Source organism: Camelus dromedarius, chromosome 16 (genome assembly GCF_036321535.1).
Source record: "Camelus dromedarius isolate mCamDro1 chromosome 16, mCamDro1.pat, whole genome shotgun sequence".
Classification (NCBI taxonomy): Eukaryota; Metazoa; Chordata; class Mammalia; order Artiodactyla; family Camelidae; genus Camelus; species Camelus dromedarius.
The window spans coordinates 43,079,188-43,097,176 of NC_087451.1; positions in this window are offsets into that span (position 1 = coordinate 43,079,188).

Below are 17,989 nucleotides of genomic sequence, written 5' to 3' on the forward strand. Positions count from 1 at the left end.
CCTCCTTTCTGTTCCCAGAAGTCACTGTCCTGCCTCAGGACCTTTGCATCTGCTGTTCTTCTCTCCAGGTTCTTGGAGACTTCCCCTTTGGCTCATCTCTTCCTCAAAGAGGCTTCCCCTGATCACTGCTTCTTAAAATAGGGTCCCTCCCTCTACCCCCACACCCTTTATCACCTCTAGCAGCCAGAATGTAAGGTCCAGTGGGCAGGGATCTGTCAGTCAGGCTTTGCTCATTGATTTACCTCCAGCACCCAGCACAGTACCTGTCCTGTCCCAGATGCTCATATATCTTATTTAAATGAACATTGAATTATTCACCCTGCTTTATATTTCCCATAGCCCTTTTGCTATCAAACATCATCATGTTTATTTATCTGTTTGCTTGTTTGTTGTCTGTCTCTCTGGATAGATTAAAACCTCCAGGAGAGCAGGGACATATCTGTCTTGTTTTTCAATGTCTGTCATCAGTGCCTGACAGACTATCTGACACATAAAGGGTTCTAGATAAGCATTTGTTTAGTGAATCAACAGGGGATCATGTTTTCCACAGACAGATATGTCTGAATTAAAGACAATCCCCACTTCAGAAAAAAGGAGAAAAATTCTGAGGCACAGATAGATTGGTGTCCTGGTAGGACTGTTTCCATCATTCCAGAATCATTTCCTGCACTGAAGCATGGATTGTAGGGTTTCCTTGACTAACATTTAAAAAATTTAGCTTAAATCTTTATTGATCAACTACTGTGTGCCAGGCACTATGCTAGGCACTTGCACATATGTTGTGCCTCAATAGAGAAATTCTGTCCAATAGATTAATATTACTTAAAATTTTGCATCTTTTTAAAAAGTGCAGAAACAAACAAGCAAACATCCATTTTATTGAGGGTTCTGATTTACTAATTTTTTATTGTTTGCTTGGCATTCAATGCCCTGGACGATCACCTCCCAATCTACCTTTTCAAGCATCTGTCCCACCACTTCCCTTAAGATAGGCCATGACTCAGCAAATTCAAACTGCTTAGAATTCCTGCTCTTTTCATCTTGTTTCATGCATCTGCCTGTTCTGTTATCCCTTTTCTCATCTCCATGGGACATAGTCATCTTCTTCTTACTTACTATTCAAGGTCCACCTCCTCCAGGAAGCCTTCCCTGATACCACCTTGGATTTAGGGTCCAGCATGCATTAACTTTTCTTCCTGCTAGTGATATCCAGTATGGAGTTACATTAATGAGATGACTTTTGGACAGCACTTAAGGATGGAGGTTGGCTGCCAGAAAAACCAACCAGGTGATCAGAGGGCTGGAACTTTCCTTCACTCCAACCTCAGGAGAGGGGAGAGGGGCTAGAGTTTGAGTTCAATCACCAATGGCCAATGACTTAATCACTCATGTCTATGTAGTGAAGCATGAAGCCTCTGTAAAAACTGAAAAGGACTGGGTTTGGAGAGCTTTCCGGTTGGTAAATGCATGAAGATTCAGGGAGGGTGGTGTGCTCAGAGAGCGTGGAAGAGCATCTCTGTTTCCCACATACCTTGCATCTCTTCCATCTGGCTGTTTCTGAGTTATATCCTTTTATGATAAATCTGTAATCTAGTAACTAATATGTTTCTAAGAGTTCTAAGAGTCATCCTAGCAAATTCATCAAACCCAAGGAAGGGGGTGTTGAAACCTCCAGTCCATAGCTGGTTGGTCAGAAGCACAGGTGACAACATGGACTTGCAAGCGGGGTGGAGGGAAGTCTTGTAGAACTGAACCCTTAACCTATGGGGTCTGATGCTGTCTCCAGATAATATCAGAATTGAGTTCAATTGTAGGATGCCCAGCTGGTGTCAGAGAATTGCTTGGTGGTGTGTGGGAAATACCCACCCATTGTAATTGGGTGTAGAATCCTAACTACAATATCTTTTGGAGGGACACAGTTCCACCCTGAACATCTGTCTTACCTTTGTGATATAAACGTATCATTAGGACTTGCTTCCCAAGTACAGGTATATAGTCATCCCTCAGTATCCTGGGGGTAGGGGAGGGTGGTTCCAGGACCCACCAAGGATACCAAAATCTGAGATGCTCAAATCCCTCATATAAAATGGTGTGGTACTGTACCTTGGAAAACTAGTGTTTGAGAGTAGAGGAGGTTCTGAATAATGGAGTTTTCTGGTTAAAGGAGGGCTACTTTATTCTGGTCCTGGTATCTCTAGAATAATGTAGTAAAGGTACTTGGATAGTTCTTGATTCAGGATCAGCATTAGCAATGATGGCTCCGGGCTAGCAATGATGGATGTATACAGCAAATGTATGTAGGTGATTTGGGCCAAAACCAATTCAACATGGGAGACTAAGCCTGGACTTTACATTTGGGGAGAACAAAACATGGGCTTGTTCTGATTTTGTACCTTTCAGTTGGAAGGGAAGTACTGAAGCAAACAAAAGTCAGTTAAAGATCCGGGTTAGATTGTGTCTGGTCAACAGAGATTTCATTGTGTATTTGGATTATGCTTTGATATTATACAACTTTGAATTTCTAATAGTAGGTGACATACATCATATTATCATAGTATTACATATATCATACTGTATGCTGGATACTATCCTGAACTATTTATTTCATTAACTCATTTAATCCTCACGACAATCTTTTTTTTTTAATCCTCACGACAGTCTTACGTAGGTACTTTGATTATCTCCATTCTACAGATGAGAAAACTGAGGCTCAGAGAAGTTAAGTGATTTGTTCAAGGTTACACAGCTAAGGAAGTAGCAGGATCAGAATTCGAATCCAAACTCCAGAGCCTACATTATGCTTTTCTGCCTGTGGTGACCACCTTGCCCTGGTTTGCCTAGGACTTTTTGGATTTGGTGCTGAAAGTCCCACATCCTGGAAATCCCTTCAGTTCCAGGCAATCTGGAATGGCTGGTCACCTTTCTTCTGCCTCCAAATATAGCTTTCCAAGGTCAACTATTTATAAGTAGAGCCATAATTACCTCTAGCCATTCAGTTCACTGATCACTAATAAGATAGGGGGATTGTGAAAATGACTTTGTCAGGCTCTTGCTATTAAAGCAAAGTGGGTAATAGATGGAGAAAATCTGTGGCAAGGACAAAAACAGGAGCCAAGGAAAATATTTCCAGATCAATGATAAATAATGACTGAGAGAGAGTGGGATTGTCAAAGAGCTGTGACTGAGGCCAGGACACAGGTGGAAATACCTGAAATAATGAAGGTGATAATGGTGATGGTGGTGTTGTCTCTAACGTGGGTTGGGTGCCTTGTGCCAAGTTCTGTGCTAATCACTTTACCAATGTTAACTCACTCAGTCCTAACAACAACTATGTGTGGGTAGGCACTACTGTTAGACCATTTTAAAGATGACAAAATTGAGGCATCAAGCCGTTAAATTAGGAGCAAATTGAGCAGCAAAGGATGCAGCCGGCTCCTAGGTGAGAAAGAGGATGTGGTCCTAGGCCTGTTCTTGGCTCAAACATTTTTTCAAAATGTTTCCTACTTAGAATTTTTCCAGAATCTCTGAGGACAGAGCATTTTTTCCAGACCTGTAGTCTGCTCAGATTCAAACAGGCAATCAGAAAAAGGGCTGAGTGCCAGCCTATCCCTTTGCTCACCAGATACTTTCCTGCAATCAGTAAACTTCTTATATGTGCAGAACTTGCCACACGTCCCTGGTTTTTCTGAGTGGGCTAGAGTCAGGCTTCTTCTATGTGACTTGGTCAGACAGTTGGATGTTAACGAGTGACTGATGAGAAAACACGGAGATAATTACCTGTAGGAGGTCCACATGCCTCAGGAGAAGCTGCTGGGATGTCTGTGCTCGGCCCCTCTGGAAGGGCCACTGCTTTATTTTCTGTGATTTGATGCATTATTCAACTGTCATCCCTAAGGGCTTGCAATTAATTTTCATTGGTCCTGGTCCTTTACAAGAGGGTTACAAATGGCTCCCTTCCTGATGTCCTACCAAAAATCTTTCCTTTTAAAACAGTACCCTATTAAGAGAGAAAAGATCTCTTTAGAGATGGGTAATATATGAAAGACTTTTTGTATTGTTTTGAGGAGGGAGTGGCCCTAATTTGCCAAAATCCCAACGGTGTCTCTGATTCTGCTTTCAGATAGAGTGTATTTAAAAAAAGGAATAGGGTGCTTGTTTTGTTTTAATTTTTTTGTTATCAGATACTTAAAAAACTGATTTAATGGATGTGCAAAGTGGGATTTAGTCGATGAGGCTGAATGGAAGGGTAGCTGCTTGCATGCATTCTTTTAAAATTTTTATTTATTTAATATAATTAATTATTAATTATTTCATGAGGTAGTGGGGATTAAACGTAAGACTTTGTGCATGCTTAGCTCTGCCACTGAGCTATACCCCCACCCCCACATTCTTTTTTTTTTTTAAATTGTGGTACATGTACATAACAATTTACCAGCTTAACCATTTTTAAGTGCACAGTTCAGTGGCATTAGGTACATTCACACCATTGTGCAATCGTCACCTTCGTTCATCCATCCACAGAAATCTTTTCATCTTGCAAAACAAACCCTGTACTCATTAAACAACTCCCCATTTTGCACCCCACCGCCTTTCTTTAGATAGTATGTTTTAGGATGGTCAGAAGGAGCATTAAAAATGTGAATTCGTCTCCCTTAACTGCCCCAGCTTTCTGTTCATTGCTGTTTCTAGGCAGAAATGATTGTACAACCACATGACTCATCCACCTCTAATGGGGTCAAATGATTAAACATTCCCCTTTTACGACTGTGGGCAGGCAAGGGGCCTTGGAGTCACAATTCCCTGAGGCCTATCAAGTTCAACTGGCAAGCTTACTGGGTAATTAATGGTCCAGATAATAGTCAGATGGGACAGAAGCTGGGCTGACATTTTGAAGAAAGATTAGGGAATAGAATTTTTTAAAAAGTTTTAAAAAATATTTAAAGATAATAGGTGCTCTAGTATAACAATTTTAAACTGTATGAAATAAAGAGAAAATTGTTCCTCCTTAGTTCTCACTCCCATTTCTTGTGCTTCATTCTGGATTAAATATGTAGAAAAGCATCTGTTTTCAAGTATGTTTATATCCACCTATATCATCTATTCTTTTAGCTTTTTTTCTGGTTCTAAAAATAAGTTTATTGTATCACCTATTCTTTAAAAAAGAACAGCGAGGAGGAGGGTATAGCTCAGTGGTAGAGTGTGTGTTTAGCAGGCACGAGGTCCTGGGTTCAATCCCCAGTACCTCCATTTTAAAAATAAATTAATAAATAAACCTAATTACCTCCCCCCACAAAAAAAAGGAGTATTATTCATATTTCTCTGTCACTTCATGGCTGCCTTATATTCCCTGTATAGATGTACCATTGTTTATTTAGTCATTTCCCTGGTAATGGGCATGAGTGTTGTTTGAAGTTTTTCACTATTACAAGCAGTGCAACAATGAACATTCTCCTGCATTTGGACATATAGTTTTGCACACTCATGTGCACATGTTTATAGGATAAGTTCCTACAAACAAGGTGTAAAAACTGGATAGGTATTGCCAGTCACTGAAAGATAAAAATTTAAGACAACTGTTTCCTTCTTGAAAAGCTTGGTCAGGGCCTTGTGACTCTATCAACTGAAGAGATCACCATCCAGTAAGTCAGGATCATCCAGCTGAGGAAGGTTCCAGGTGGTATTAATTTCAGGTACCCGCATAACTTCAGGCTAGGGTACTCCCATCGCGGGGAAGTTTCATCCTCATTATAAAGGGTTAATCTAGCTTTCTGATTTCTAAGTCAGTCTCTTGATGACTTTGGTAAGTATCAATAAATTCTCTGGAGACCGCTCACCAACCTAAGGGGACCAATGCAATTTACAATCCGTTTTCTTCACTTGAGGTTTGAGGTGATCCACCAAAAGGTAGCTGTACTGCTAGAGCATTTAGTCCCTACTGCTCAGTTGCTCTGGTGGGTTGCTGGTTTCAGTGATCAAATGCCCAGAGCCACCCTGAGACCTGGGATGAGTCTGAGTTCTCATTTTCCTCAAAGCCCAAGGGGATCCCAGGTTGATCGTGGCTGACCTGGAGGAGTCTGCCCTAAGGAACAAATCAGCTTCCCATGGGGATTATTCTATTTATTTCCTCAGGATTGGGTCTGGTTGGAATCTAGCCAGGAACTCTGACTGTCCAAGGCAGATCTGACTTAGAGATTCACACCCAGCTGATTCTGCTGGTTCAGGGAACCGAAGCATCTGTCAGGTGCTTGGGGAGTCAGTGACAAATGCCTCCCAGGGGCTGCAGGAAGTGCTTCTGTAACTTCAGCTGGAGGAGATTCCCCAACTGACAGCAAGGCCTCTGCCTCCATTTTAATTTTGATCTAATTTCTGCACGTGATTTCTGATGTGATTTTCTTCTGGTGACAAGGGAATAAAGCGATGACAGGCCTCAATCATCTTCATGTACTCTGCAGGAGAAATCACATTTTCTACTGCTGGGATTGTCTACTCATGGAAGGGGAGGGTTTTCACCTCCAGGATTTAGGCAATGGAATGTTTCCTGCCTCCTTCAATTAGCTTCACCTGCCATTGAGAGATGCAAAAAGGAATTGGGGCTGTGTGTCTGATCCATAAATCATCCTCCATATTTTTTTGTGCCCGAGGCAATAGATTGCTGAGACAGATTGCTTGAGTAGCAAGACCTTTCAATGTGAGAAGATCTAATTGTTTCTAGGGCCAGTAAGCATTGACTTAAGAAATTTCCACAGGGCTGGCAGGCATGAAAAGCACCTCTCTCAAGCAGTGGGAATTTAAGTCTCTGAGCTTGCAATATGTGAATTCATGATGGAGTTAGCAGAGTGAGAGGATCCAAGTTTAAGTGATTCCTTTGCCCCTGAGCAAGTCACTTCATGCCTCTGAGACACATTTATTAATTCAACAAATGGTCACTGAGCATCTGTAGCACATGTAATAAATGAATGAATGTATTGAGCACCGACTGGGCCCCTGGCACTATGGTAGGTGTCTTTTCTCAGTTTTCCTTTCTATAAAATATTGGTAACGCTGTACCCAGTCTCTATCTCTCTCAGGTTGCCTTCAGACTCAAAACAAGATAACGTGTGGGAAAGTACTTTGGAAGCAGCAAACCATATAACCATGTAGAGGCCTGTTACCTTTGCCTTTTTTTTTTTCCCCAGATTTTTCACTTCCTCTGTTTTCCCTTCCCATCTTTCCAAGTCTATACGAGTTTGCCTGGGTGTGGCTTCACAGGGCTGATTATTCACCATTGCACCCAAGTCCAGCTAGACACATAGCTGGGAGTGTAGCATTTCCTTTGGAACCCATCCCCTGAGGCGCACGTGTCATCTTGAAATCTATATCAGCGGGGACACCAGCTTCCCACATGCTGTGGGAGATGGAGGCTGAATATGTGTGTGAATCATGTGAGGTTGAAGGGCTGGGTTTGGTGCCTTTGTGCTGTTCATTCCCACATTGTCATTGTTCACGTGAACTTGATCTGTGGCCAAAAGAGCATGGGCTCAGGAGTCAGACCCTCCCATCCAGGCCTCTGCTCTGCCAGGTACTAGCTGTGTAGATGACTTGACCAGGCTTAGTAGAAGGATCCTAGGACATCTAGAATCAGGGGTAATTGAAGTCTGGGTCTTAAATGCCTCCAGGACCTACTTTTCTCTCAGGATTTTTTTTTTTTTCTCCCTGTGTGTTGGCTTTATTCTTTCAGTTCAGCTTTCTCCCCAGACAGGGAATCATGGTTTCTGGTAGCTCTTGTGTCTCATGGATCATAACTTTACCATTTTGAGATGGCCAGTCTCTTCCCTCAATTCTAATGTCAAAAATTCTGGAGAAGGAGTCTGATTGGCCTAGTTTCGGTTATATGTCTGGTCATAGACCAGTCAGCTTTGGCAAGGGGCAGGGCAGGAGGGGTCTTGTAGCAGAGACAGATCCTTCCCAGAGATTGGAAAATTCTCTGTGAGCCTGACAGATAAACTACTTATACAGTTATTTCATCTCTCTGAGCCTCAGTTTTCTCATATGTAGTAAAATGGGACTAATAATATGTCCGGTGCCACAGTGAAGTATGCAGCTCTCACATTTTGACACTTTCATCTTGCCCTTAGATTTAGCTAGTAGTGGTGGCTGAAAAATAATGAGACAAACCAGAAAACCATTACTGTATTACTACAAAGAGATTTGGTGACATGCAGTATTTACTTTCACTTACCAAAAAGTATGTAAAGCAGTTACTTTTGAACTTCAACTTATCTCCTAGGCAAGACCTAAATTCTGGAATTCAGTATTTAATTAAATAGTACCTTTAAAAATGGTAAATGAAACTGTGTGAATATTAAACAATGTAAACCAATCTGAAGAGTATTATTACAGAACTAAGGAAAAGACAAAAAGCACTAGTGTTGGCATAAAAGAACATAACTGAATGTGAAATCTGTCTGTTTGATGTAAAACTAGGTTTAAAACTAATAAAGGGAAAGGCAAAATTTAGAAAATTACAAGGAATCATTTTTTTTCATAAACCAAAAATTGAAAACTATAATAAACAAATATATTAATATATATCACTATACATGCAACTTATAATATACAGCAGTGTGTGCAATTAATCAGTCTGTCTTTTATATTCAGAAATAGCTGAATGACACCCAAAGAACATGTTTCCACGGGCTCTGGAGAGAGAAAGGCCTGCTTTTCTCACAAGGGTGAGCACAGGTGGTAATATCTCACCATCATCTCCTAAGTGGCTAAGGAGACGGTTTCTTGATCACAAACCCAGTTGGAATTTACAGGTATCTGTGAATGACCAGGCCTGCCCAAAGCAATTGGGGCCAATGTGGTTCTTAGAAAGAATTGGAGGCTATAGCTCAAGGCTTAAACCACCCCTGCTCAAATGAGCTTCCGAAAGTGGCAGAAACTGGAGGCCCTATCATCTGAGGCCTGGCCAAATGGCCCTGCTGCCTGTCTCCCCACTTCCCCAGTGTCTTGCAGTTCTTACCTACCTCCTGGGGTTGTGATGATAGTGATTAAAGTATCTAGCCATGTGCCTAAGTGGGTACTCAATATACACTGATTCTCTTTCTTTTTCTTATGGCTCAAAAAAAAAATCTTTAAAAATATCATGAGCACATAAACAAAGTTGGCTATAGACATTCAATGTAAGAGCAGGCCACTTGGCTCAAATGTCAACCATGATACCCTCTGATTTGTTTAAATTGGCCAAGAAGATCCCACAATGATTCCCCATTTGGTTTGAGCAAGCTCAGTTTGAAGAGTATCTCTGTGTTCTAAATGCTTTCTGGCCCATAAGAAATCAGGCAGGCTAGAGCATGTTTAGATGAAGATTCGTATTTTAGCCCATGAAAATACATAAAATGCTTATATTTTATCTTGTGTTACACAGACACATGGGTATAATTACACTGCAGGGTATGCCAAAGGCTCAGAATACCAGAACACTTATTTAAATGGTGGTTTAGAATTTCTCAAATCACTACCTTTTCCGAAGAAGTCCATGTCCTCATGGCAGTTGTCAGCCCAATAAAAAAGCAGGAAGTATAGTTTATCATTTGAATGTGCCATCTCCATCATATAATAGAGCATCTATAACTAGCCATGTGGCTTTGGGCAAACCGCTTGATCTCTTCAATTTGAAAAACATTTTCGTCTACCACGTGCAAGGCTTTGGGATGGATTGCGGTGGAATGACTCAGAGGTGCCTCGGAGGAAAGGGCATGCTGGGTACAGGCTTTCAGCAGAGGTAAGTACAGAATCTGCAATAGTTCTGGAAGCAGATGGCATACTGAGGAGGGGAGACCAGCAGGTGGCTTGGTTTTGTGGAAGTGGATGAGACAAGTAGATGTACGGGGGAGCTAACGTTGGGGAGCTAGTAATTGAATAGAGGGCTCACACGGAAGCAGGCATCACAGATTTGGAACTTGGATGACTTGGAGAATAGGATTCTTTTTAAGCAGCATTAGGGAAAATGGCAGGAAGAGTTAGTGTGTGAAGAAGAATGATGATTTTGGTTTTAAATATACTAAGCTTAAGATTCTAGTTGAATATCTAGCTGGAGCTTCCAATCCGTAACTGAAATATGGGATCAGAGTTTGAGAGTTGCAGGGGCTGGAGACTGAGATCTGAGAGTTGCCAGAAGTGATAGCTGATCTTAATTGGATCCGTATTGATTAGGACATGGGTTCAGCGACAGCCAAACAAGCCAGAAGTGTCTTTCTTTCTCTCCCATGTAATAAATTCAGGAGTAAGCAGTCTAGGGCTGGCATAGTGGCTCTGGGAGGTTGGAGTTCGATCCTTCTACTTTTTTGCTCTCCTAACCCTAGGGGCATGACCTTATTAACATGGTCTAAGATGACTCAACACTATTGCATGTGTACTTCCAGCAGGGAAGAGGGGAAAATGGGAAAAAGACATGACCTGAAACTACTATAGGACTAGAATCCCTGTCTTTGGCTAGACACGTGACTGCCCACAAGGAAGCTTACATTTCTCATCTGCCTTGTAGATAAGTAGCCAATAAGAGGTGAGCAAAAGACATGGAGCAACTTCTAGGTCCAGTGTACAAACATGTTTTGAATGTCACTATGTCCTCGCATAATGAATCAGAGAATGCGTTGTCATGAAAGTCAAATTAAAGAGAGTCTTCTGAAGGAACGGTTTCACCATGCTACCAACATGTCAAGGAGGATGAGAACTGAAGCCATTAGGGCAGTGGCCTTCAAATGGGGCTGATTTTGCTCCTCAGAGGACATCTGGCAATCTCTGGAGACATTTTGGGCTGTCCTGACAGGGGGACGAGGATGCTATTGGCATCTAGTAGGTAGAGGCCACGGATGTTGCTAAAACAACTTGCCCTACATAGGAACCGCCCCTTCCTCCAGCAAAGAATGATCCCTGCCAAAAAGGTCAATAGTCCTGAGTTTGAGAAACCTTGCATTAGGGGATTAGAGAAGTGATTCTCAAAGTTTGCTACCCATTAGAGTCACCTGGGGAAGCGTCACAAAATCCTGATGCCCAGGTCACACCCAGGCCAGTTAACTCAGAATATGCGGACTGAGACCCAGAGATCAGTATTTTAAAAAGATCCCCTGAATAAAAAAAAAAAGAAAGAAAGATTAAAAGTTGGGATGAGTATAGCTTAGCAGTAGAGAGCATACTTGGCATGTACGAGGTCCTGGGTTCAATCCCCAGAACCTCCTCTAAAATTAAATAAATAAATAAACCTAATTACCTATCCCCCACCCCAAAAAGAAAAAAAGATCCTAGATGATTCCAATGTGCAGCAAAATTGGATAATCACTGGATTAGCATGTAACTGGTAAACCTTGAGAGAGGATACTGGCACATAGTGCGTTCTCCATAAATATCTGTTGAAGGGATGAATACATAAATGAGTAACATCATGAGGGTAGAAGCAAATGGCCGGGGGTTGAGGGGATAAGTTGGAGAAGGAGGCAGGCAGGAGGATGGGGTGGGTGGAGAGCTCTGAGTAGAGTTTACTTGCCGCAGAACTCTGGCTGCATCGCTGTATCAGGAGCCAAGGGAGAGGAAGAGCAGACAGAGAAAAGATTTCCTATTTTGCGGTTGGTGGGGACTTAAACATGTTTGTAGGAAGAGGATAAGAAGCAAGGAGAGAGAAAAGGGACGAGAATGCAAGAGATAAGAGGGATTGTCAATGGAGAGAATGAGACGAAGAAATGGTGGAGCCATGAGCATTCAAGAGGAGAAGGGATATGTTCCTGGAGACAGAAAGAAACATCAGGTAAAGGTATGGAATAATTCTGAGATGGAGGTGAGGGTGGGGATGGGATGGAAGTCTTGAATGGTCTCCATCTTGTAAGTAGGAGATGAAGTCTTAATGTGAATGATTGTGGTAGGGGTACGGTTGGGACTCCAGGAGAGTTGAGACATCTTGAGTCACATTGTATGGAAAACTACCACCAAGAAGAGTCTAAGGGGCGCCCAGGTGAGGTTCAAGATTGTGAATTTATGCGGGGTTGAACCAATGTGACCTTGGAACTTTCTCCAGCAATACCCAGCAGTGTGGGAGGGGAGAAACGGGGCCACAGGAGCCACTCGGGGCTGGCAAAATAGGGACAATAAAAAACCAATGGAGCGATGGATTCCTTGACATTTGTAAGCCTGTTTCCAAATGGTTAAGGGATTCTGAGTGAAATTAAAAGAATGCTGACAGATTGGAAGAAAGGACAGGTGAAAGATTTATAGACACCATGAAAATTAAGAGGAGGTCCAGTGGTAGAAAGGATACACTGGGTTAGAGAGAGGAATTTCAGACATTGAGGTCGGGGGAGGAGAACCATTTCAAATAATATGAAATCTAAGGCATGGATTTGATTAAATTATCCCTTAAATCCCTTCCAACTCCCAAACTTCGTAAATCCAAGAGGGTGAAGACTGCATTTATTTATTTATTCTAATTATTTTCAAACTTCTTAGTACCATTAGTTATAATGTGTCAATTTCTGGTGTACAGCACAAAGTCCCAGTCATGCATATACATACATATATTTGTTTTCATAAAAGGTTATTATAAGATATTGAACATAGTTCCCTGTGCTATACAGCAGAAACTTTTTTAAAATCGGTTTTTATATATAGTGGCTAACATTTGTAAATCTCAAACTCCTAAATTTATCCCTTCCTACCCCTTTTCCTCGTAACCGTAAGATTGTTTACTATGTCTGCAAGTTTGTTTCTGTTTTGTATGTGTCCTTTTTCCTTTTTTTCTTTAGATTCCACATATGAATGATACTATATGGTATTTTTCTTTCTCTTTCTGGCTTACTTCACTTAGAATGATGATCTCTAGGTAAGACTGCATTTAAATCCAAACGTGCTTGTAGTTGACAGCGTGACCCCAATCAATCCTTGTCACACAGGAAGTCCCATTAGGTCTAAGTCCACAGGGGATAAAACAGGACCGGGATATCTGCATGTGCTCAGTAGTGAGGATGATCAATCAATGCTGGATCTCCAGTATATGTATAACTGAATCTCTTTGCTATACACATGAAACTAACACTATAAATCGATTACACTTTTGATAAAAAATAAGAATAAAAAAAGTACTGAATCTTGGTGCCTTTAAAAAATTTGGGGGTAAATTCCACTCATGCTGCCATTTGAGGGGGAGCTGTGAGAGGGAAGATCAGAGTCTTTCTGGGTCACGTAAAAGCAAATAGATGACAAAGAAGAAAAAAATATCTTTGCCACACGCATACTCGTGTGATAAAGGTTTATCCTCATTTCCCCCTGTCATCTCCCTCAGCCAATTTGCAATAAAAGAGGGTAAAGTGTCGCTGTGTGGACTTTGTCTGAAGGGTGAGACCACATGCTGGTGTCAGTGGGAGGACACAGACTATGGGGCCCTCTGGAGAGGCAAGCGGATGCTTGTTGGACTTGCGATCATTACTGAACCAGGCAGGGGAACCCGGGCCCCTGACCTCTGTCTCTTTCTGCTGGGCCTTGAAAGCAGGAGCGCAGCTCTTTAATTGCCCCATATGCTGGTTTTATTTGGTGGCTCAGCTGGGTGGAGTGAACTCTAGGAAGAGATGCATTCATTTATCGTTACCTCACCAGATTGCTAATTTTCACTCTGGAGGCATAAATCACCATAATGACTATAATCCCTAGATGGACAGGCAGCTATTTCGGCACCAGGGCAGCAGCTATTGCTACCACCAAAGCTCTTTTGAGGCTCAGGGGCTGGAGAGCCCCGGAGAGGTCCCACGTGGCTCGCTCGGCCGGGTGCTCTCAGATTTGCAATGGAGGGCACGCTGGAAACTCATCCTTTTCTTGGGTAAAGAAATGGAACTTCTGGAGGAGCAGTTTCTTTGGAGTTAGTGGCAAGCGTGCAGATGAACACAGATCTTTGGCTCCGAGTTAACGGGACAGCTGTTTACGTGCTTGGTTTGCAAAGAGAACACCAGCTCCTCCTTCTCTCCTCTTTTCCTATCAACACACTTCTTTAGTTCGCCTTGTTTTTTTGCATCTGTTGACCTCAAACAGAAACCAGAGGCTACAAAAATACCCTGTTCCCAGAGGTCAGGGCTAAATATCACTAGAGAAAAAAAGCAGCTCCGTGTAGCTTGTTACTTTGTCACCTAGACTTGTAATATTGATTTACAAAAATGTCTTTTTAAGGAAAACCAGCCTAAACCAACTCTACAAAATATCAGCTGGATCCAGAAGCAGGGTCACTTAAAGGATGATTAACTCATAAATAAATATGTGAAAATTTCTTACCATTCCCACAGAGGGTGAGGAGGTAGTGATGGGGGAATAAATTTTCTTGGCAAGTTCTGATTTTTCCTCTTTTCACTGACATTTAAAAAAATTTTTTTTAATGGAGGTACTGGGGATTGAACCCAGGACCTCGCACAAGCTAAGCATGCACTCTACCACTGAGCTATACCCACGCTTCTCCCTGACATTTTTAAAGCCTTTAAAGTGAGAAAGAAAGGAGGAACCTTGACTGTGATGAAAAAGAAAAAGCCTGTTGAGAAGGAATGCTTTTTGCCTAATACTATAAAACTTTAGGGAATTTAGAGCTCAAGCATCCATTATTAATGATGGCAGGTTGATGGCCTAAGAAGAGAGGGAATTTTCGGTCAGGGACATTTGGGGCAAAATTGAGGTTGTGCTTGGGCACTGGAAGATAAGGCAGGTAAATAATGGATTGCAACAGGAGGAAATGCCCAGTGAGATGGCCCTGGCTCCGCTCTGCCCCCTCTCCTCCCCTCAGCCGCCCTCAGCTGACAGGGAGCAGACCTGCTTTGTTTTTTGTCTTTCAATCACCTGCCCTCCTGTTTAGGCAGCAGACAGACCAGAGTAATAAACACAGCTCTGCCACCAGCCATGAGGGCGTCATTAAGAGTATTCCAGTTCTCTCTTAGATGGTTTTCCACTACCTTTCTGACCCCCACTGATCCTTTCTGGAACCTACCACAGTGCCTGGGCCCAATGTAGATATTCAATACTTGTTTGATGAATTGACTCAAATCTGGAGAAAAATTTAGGGGGGAAAGTCAAAGAGTGAATGATAAGGGATGTTTCACTACTTCAGTCACTCTGAGGTCCTGTCCCTCTCAGCGAGGGCCTCAGGTGAATGGGCTCAGGCCATTGTCATCGATGTATTTAGGTTGGTTCCTACGCTCTCTTGTTGGGTCAGGGCCCCAGGGGAACAGTGAAATAGCTGCCATTTTTGCCCCCTGAAGTCTCCCTGCATTGATAACAATAGCACTTGAGTGGCAGTTACATGCTTAGAAGCAAATCATTCCGATTTTGCTTTCTAGAACAGAGGTATTTCCCCTAAGGGCCCGGTTTTACCCAAAAAGAAAAAGCCAGGGCTGTCTTAGCTACAGGAACACCATTTTGTTCTGGTGACAAGCAGACCCAGTTTCCTGAGGATGCCACCTTTCAGCTACACACACTTAGATTATTTCTGCCCTCCTCCATCCAATCTGGGGTTGCCGAGACATTCAGTGCTTTCTTTTCTGCCTCCTACTTTCCCCCAACCCCCAGGTTCTTCCCCAAAGGCCAGCAGCTGAGACCAGTCTCTGGGACAGAGCAGAAATAATGTGGGAATTGTGGTTAGGGTTGAACATAAACATCAGTCTACAAATAAGCATAAAAGCAAAGACCTTCTTACTACAGGAGGGTGGTGGGAAATCATTTCTTTTCCATCATGGAATGTGGTAGCAACTAAGCACAGGCTATTTGTTTTAATATTTTAAATATTGTTTTGTGACACTAGATTATTTACTGGAAACTATCAATAGCTGTGTTAAAGGGGTTATGTGGAGGTTGTCCAAGAATAGCAATAATAATGAGCAATTCATTATATATGCTATAATATTAAAAATATTTTTTAAAGGGCAATCAGAATGAATTCACTTAAAAATTTTATTTTAGTTTAGTTTTTATTGATAGACATTACTATATAAGTTTCAGGTGTACAACATAGGGGTTCACAATTTTTAAGGGTTATACTCCATTTATAGTTATTGTAAAATATTGGCTATAATCCCTGTGCTGTACAATAGATCCTTGTAAGAATAAATCCTCTTTTGAACTGTATTTGGGTCAGTGTCTTTCATTGGGGGAGAGAAGGGAAGGATTCTGTGTGCATCTGTGTTTGGACTATCCATTTATCAGTAGCTACGGATTTATTTGTTTCCCTTTGTCTTCAAAAATATTCCTTGGAATTACAGGAAATATATGTATCACATAAAAAACTCTCACTTCTGAAAATGTGCACTCGGGGGAGGGTATAGCTCAAGTGGTAGAACACATGCTTAGCATGCACAGGGGCCTGGGTTCAATCCCCAGTACTTCCTCTAAATAGAAATAAACAAATAAACCTAATCACCTTCCCCTCATAAAACAAACAAAAAAGTAAAATGAGTGAAAATGTGCACTCCTGGCATATGTAAATAAAATTTAGTAAGTTTTGCTGTTAATATTTATTATTGAGATGTGTACTCAGTAATTCCCAAATAATTCAGAAAGTTCTTATAGTACTGCTACCACTACTACATGTTATGGTTCTATAGCCCTTTTTCCCAAAGAGCTTTTAAAACAAAACACACGCCATGCTTTTTCCCCCTTCCAGTTAAATATCGAAGGAGAGCGCTTTAGATATAAATATTTTAAAGACAAAGAAGCAAAATAAAGGAAGTCAAAGGGAATAAGCCCTTCTTATCCTAACTCCAAGCTGGCAAGTTGAGCTCCCTGAATCCAGTGCAGGATTTTCCATTCCGTTCACGGGGAGGGGAGAGTGGAAGGAGGAAGAGAAAGAGGAGGAGTGGAAAGAGCGCAGGAGGCGCGGTAGATTCCTTAGGAACCTGGAACCATAGAGAGCTCGGAAACAGTGAGGACTACTGCTCTGGGTTTTCTGCCATTTAGTCCATGGTGAGTTGTTGGAGGAACAGAGTCCAAAGGTGCAGCAGTGTAATGTAGGCTGAAGCTAAAAATAAAGGGATTGGATTTCCTCCCTTTTGATTGGAGGGCCACTCACTTTGGGGTGCCTCCTCCTTATGCATCACACAGAGTAGTGTGCTGTGGGAAAATCCTCACCTCAGCATAGGGTTGCCACAAAGGAAAAGGCAACCTGAAGCAGAAGCTGGGAGGCCTGAGCTATTGACTTTGTGTTCACAGCACAGCCAACCTTTGGGGGAACAAGTTCTTTTTTTTTTTTTTTTTAACATTTTTTATTGATTTATAATCATTTTACAATGTTGTGTCAAATTCCAGTGTTCAGCACAATTTTTCAGTTATTCATGGACATATACACACTCATTGTCACATCAAGTTCTGAGGACTGAGGGTATTGGCATTGGGAAAATCGGGAGTTGGGGTGGAGGTGAGAAGTGGTTTTCACTAAAGAGGAGCCAGGTGGCTCTCTGGGGTCTCAGACTGTGAGGATCTATGCTTGACAGACGAACTTTACGGTGACTATTTTCTCGGCTTTGGGATTATGGTAACTGCCATTTGTAGTGTTTTTACTATGCGTCAGGCTCTTTGCATAGTTGTCTCATTTGGTCATCACCTAAACCCAGTTAGAGCAACATTACCCTAGTTTACAGATGAGAAAACTAAGGCCCAAGAGATTTAATTTGCTCAAAGTCACTCAGCTAGATAGTGGAAGTATCACTTCCTTCATCTGAAAAATAAGTTAATGACAGAACTAGACTCCATTGCCGGCTGGTTTGTAACAGAGTCGCTTGAGACAGTCATGACCCAAGGAGAAGCAAAGCCCCAGGGATATAGGGATCTGCTGTAAAACAAATCTTGCCTTTTCCAGACTTGAATTCGGGTTCCTTTTTCAAGGCTTCTAAAGCGCAGGCGCAGCAAGAGGAGGGACTAGGGGGAGGTCGTGACCTCGCCCGGCGCCCCTCGCGCAAGCCACGGTCGCCCTCTGCCGACCTAGGGCGGGAGGGCGCGG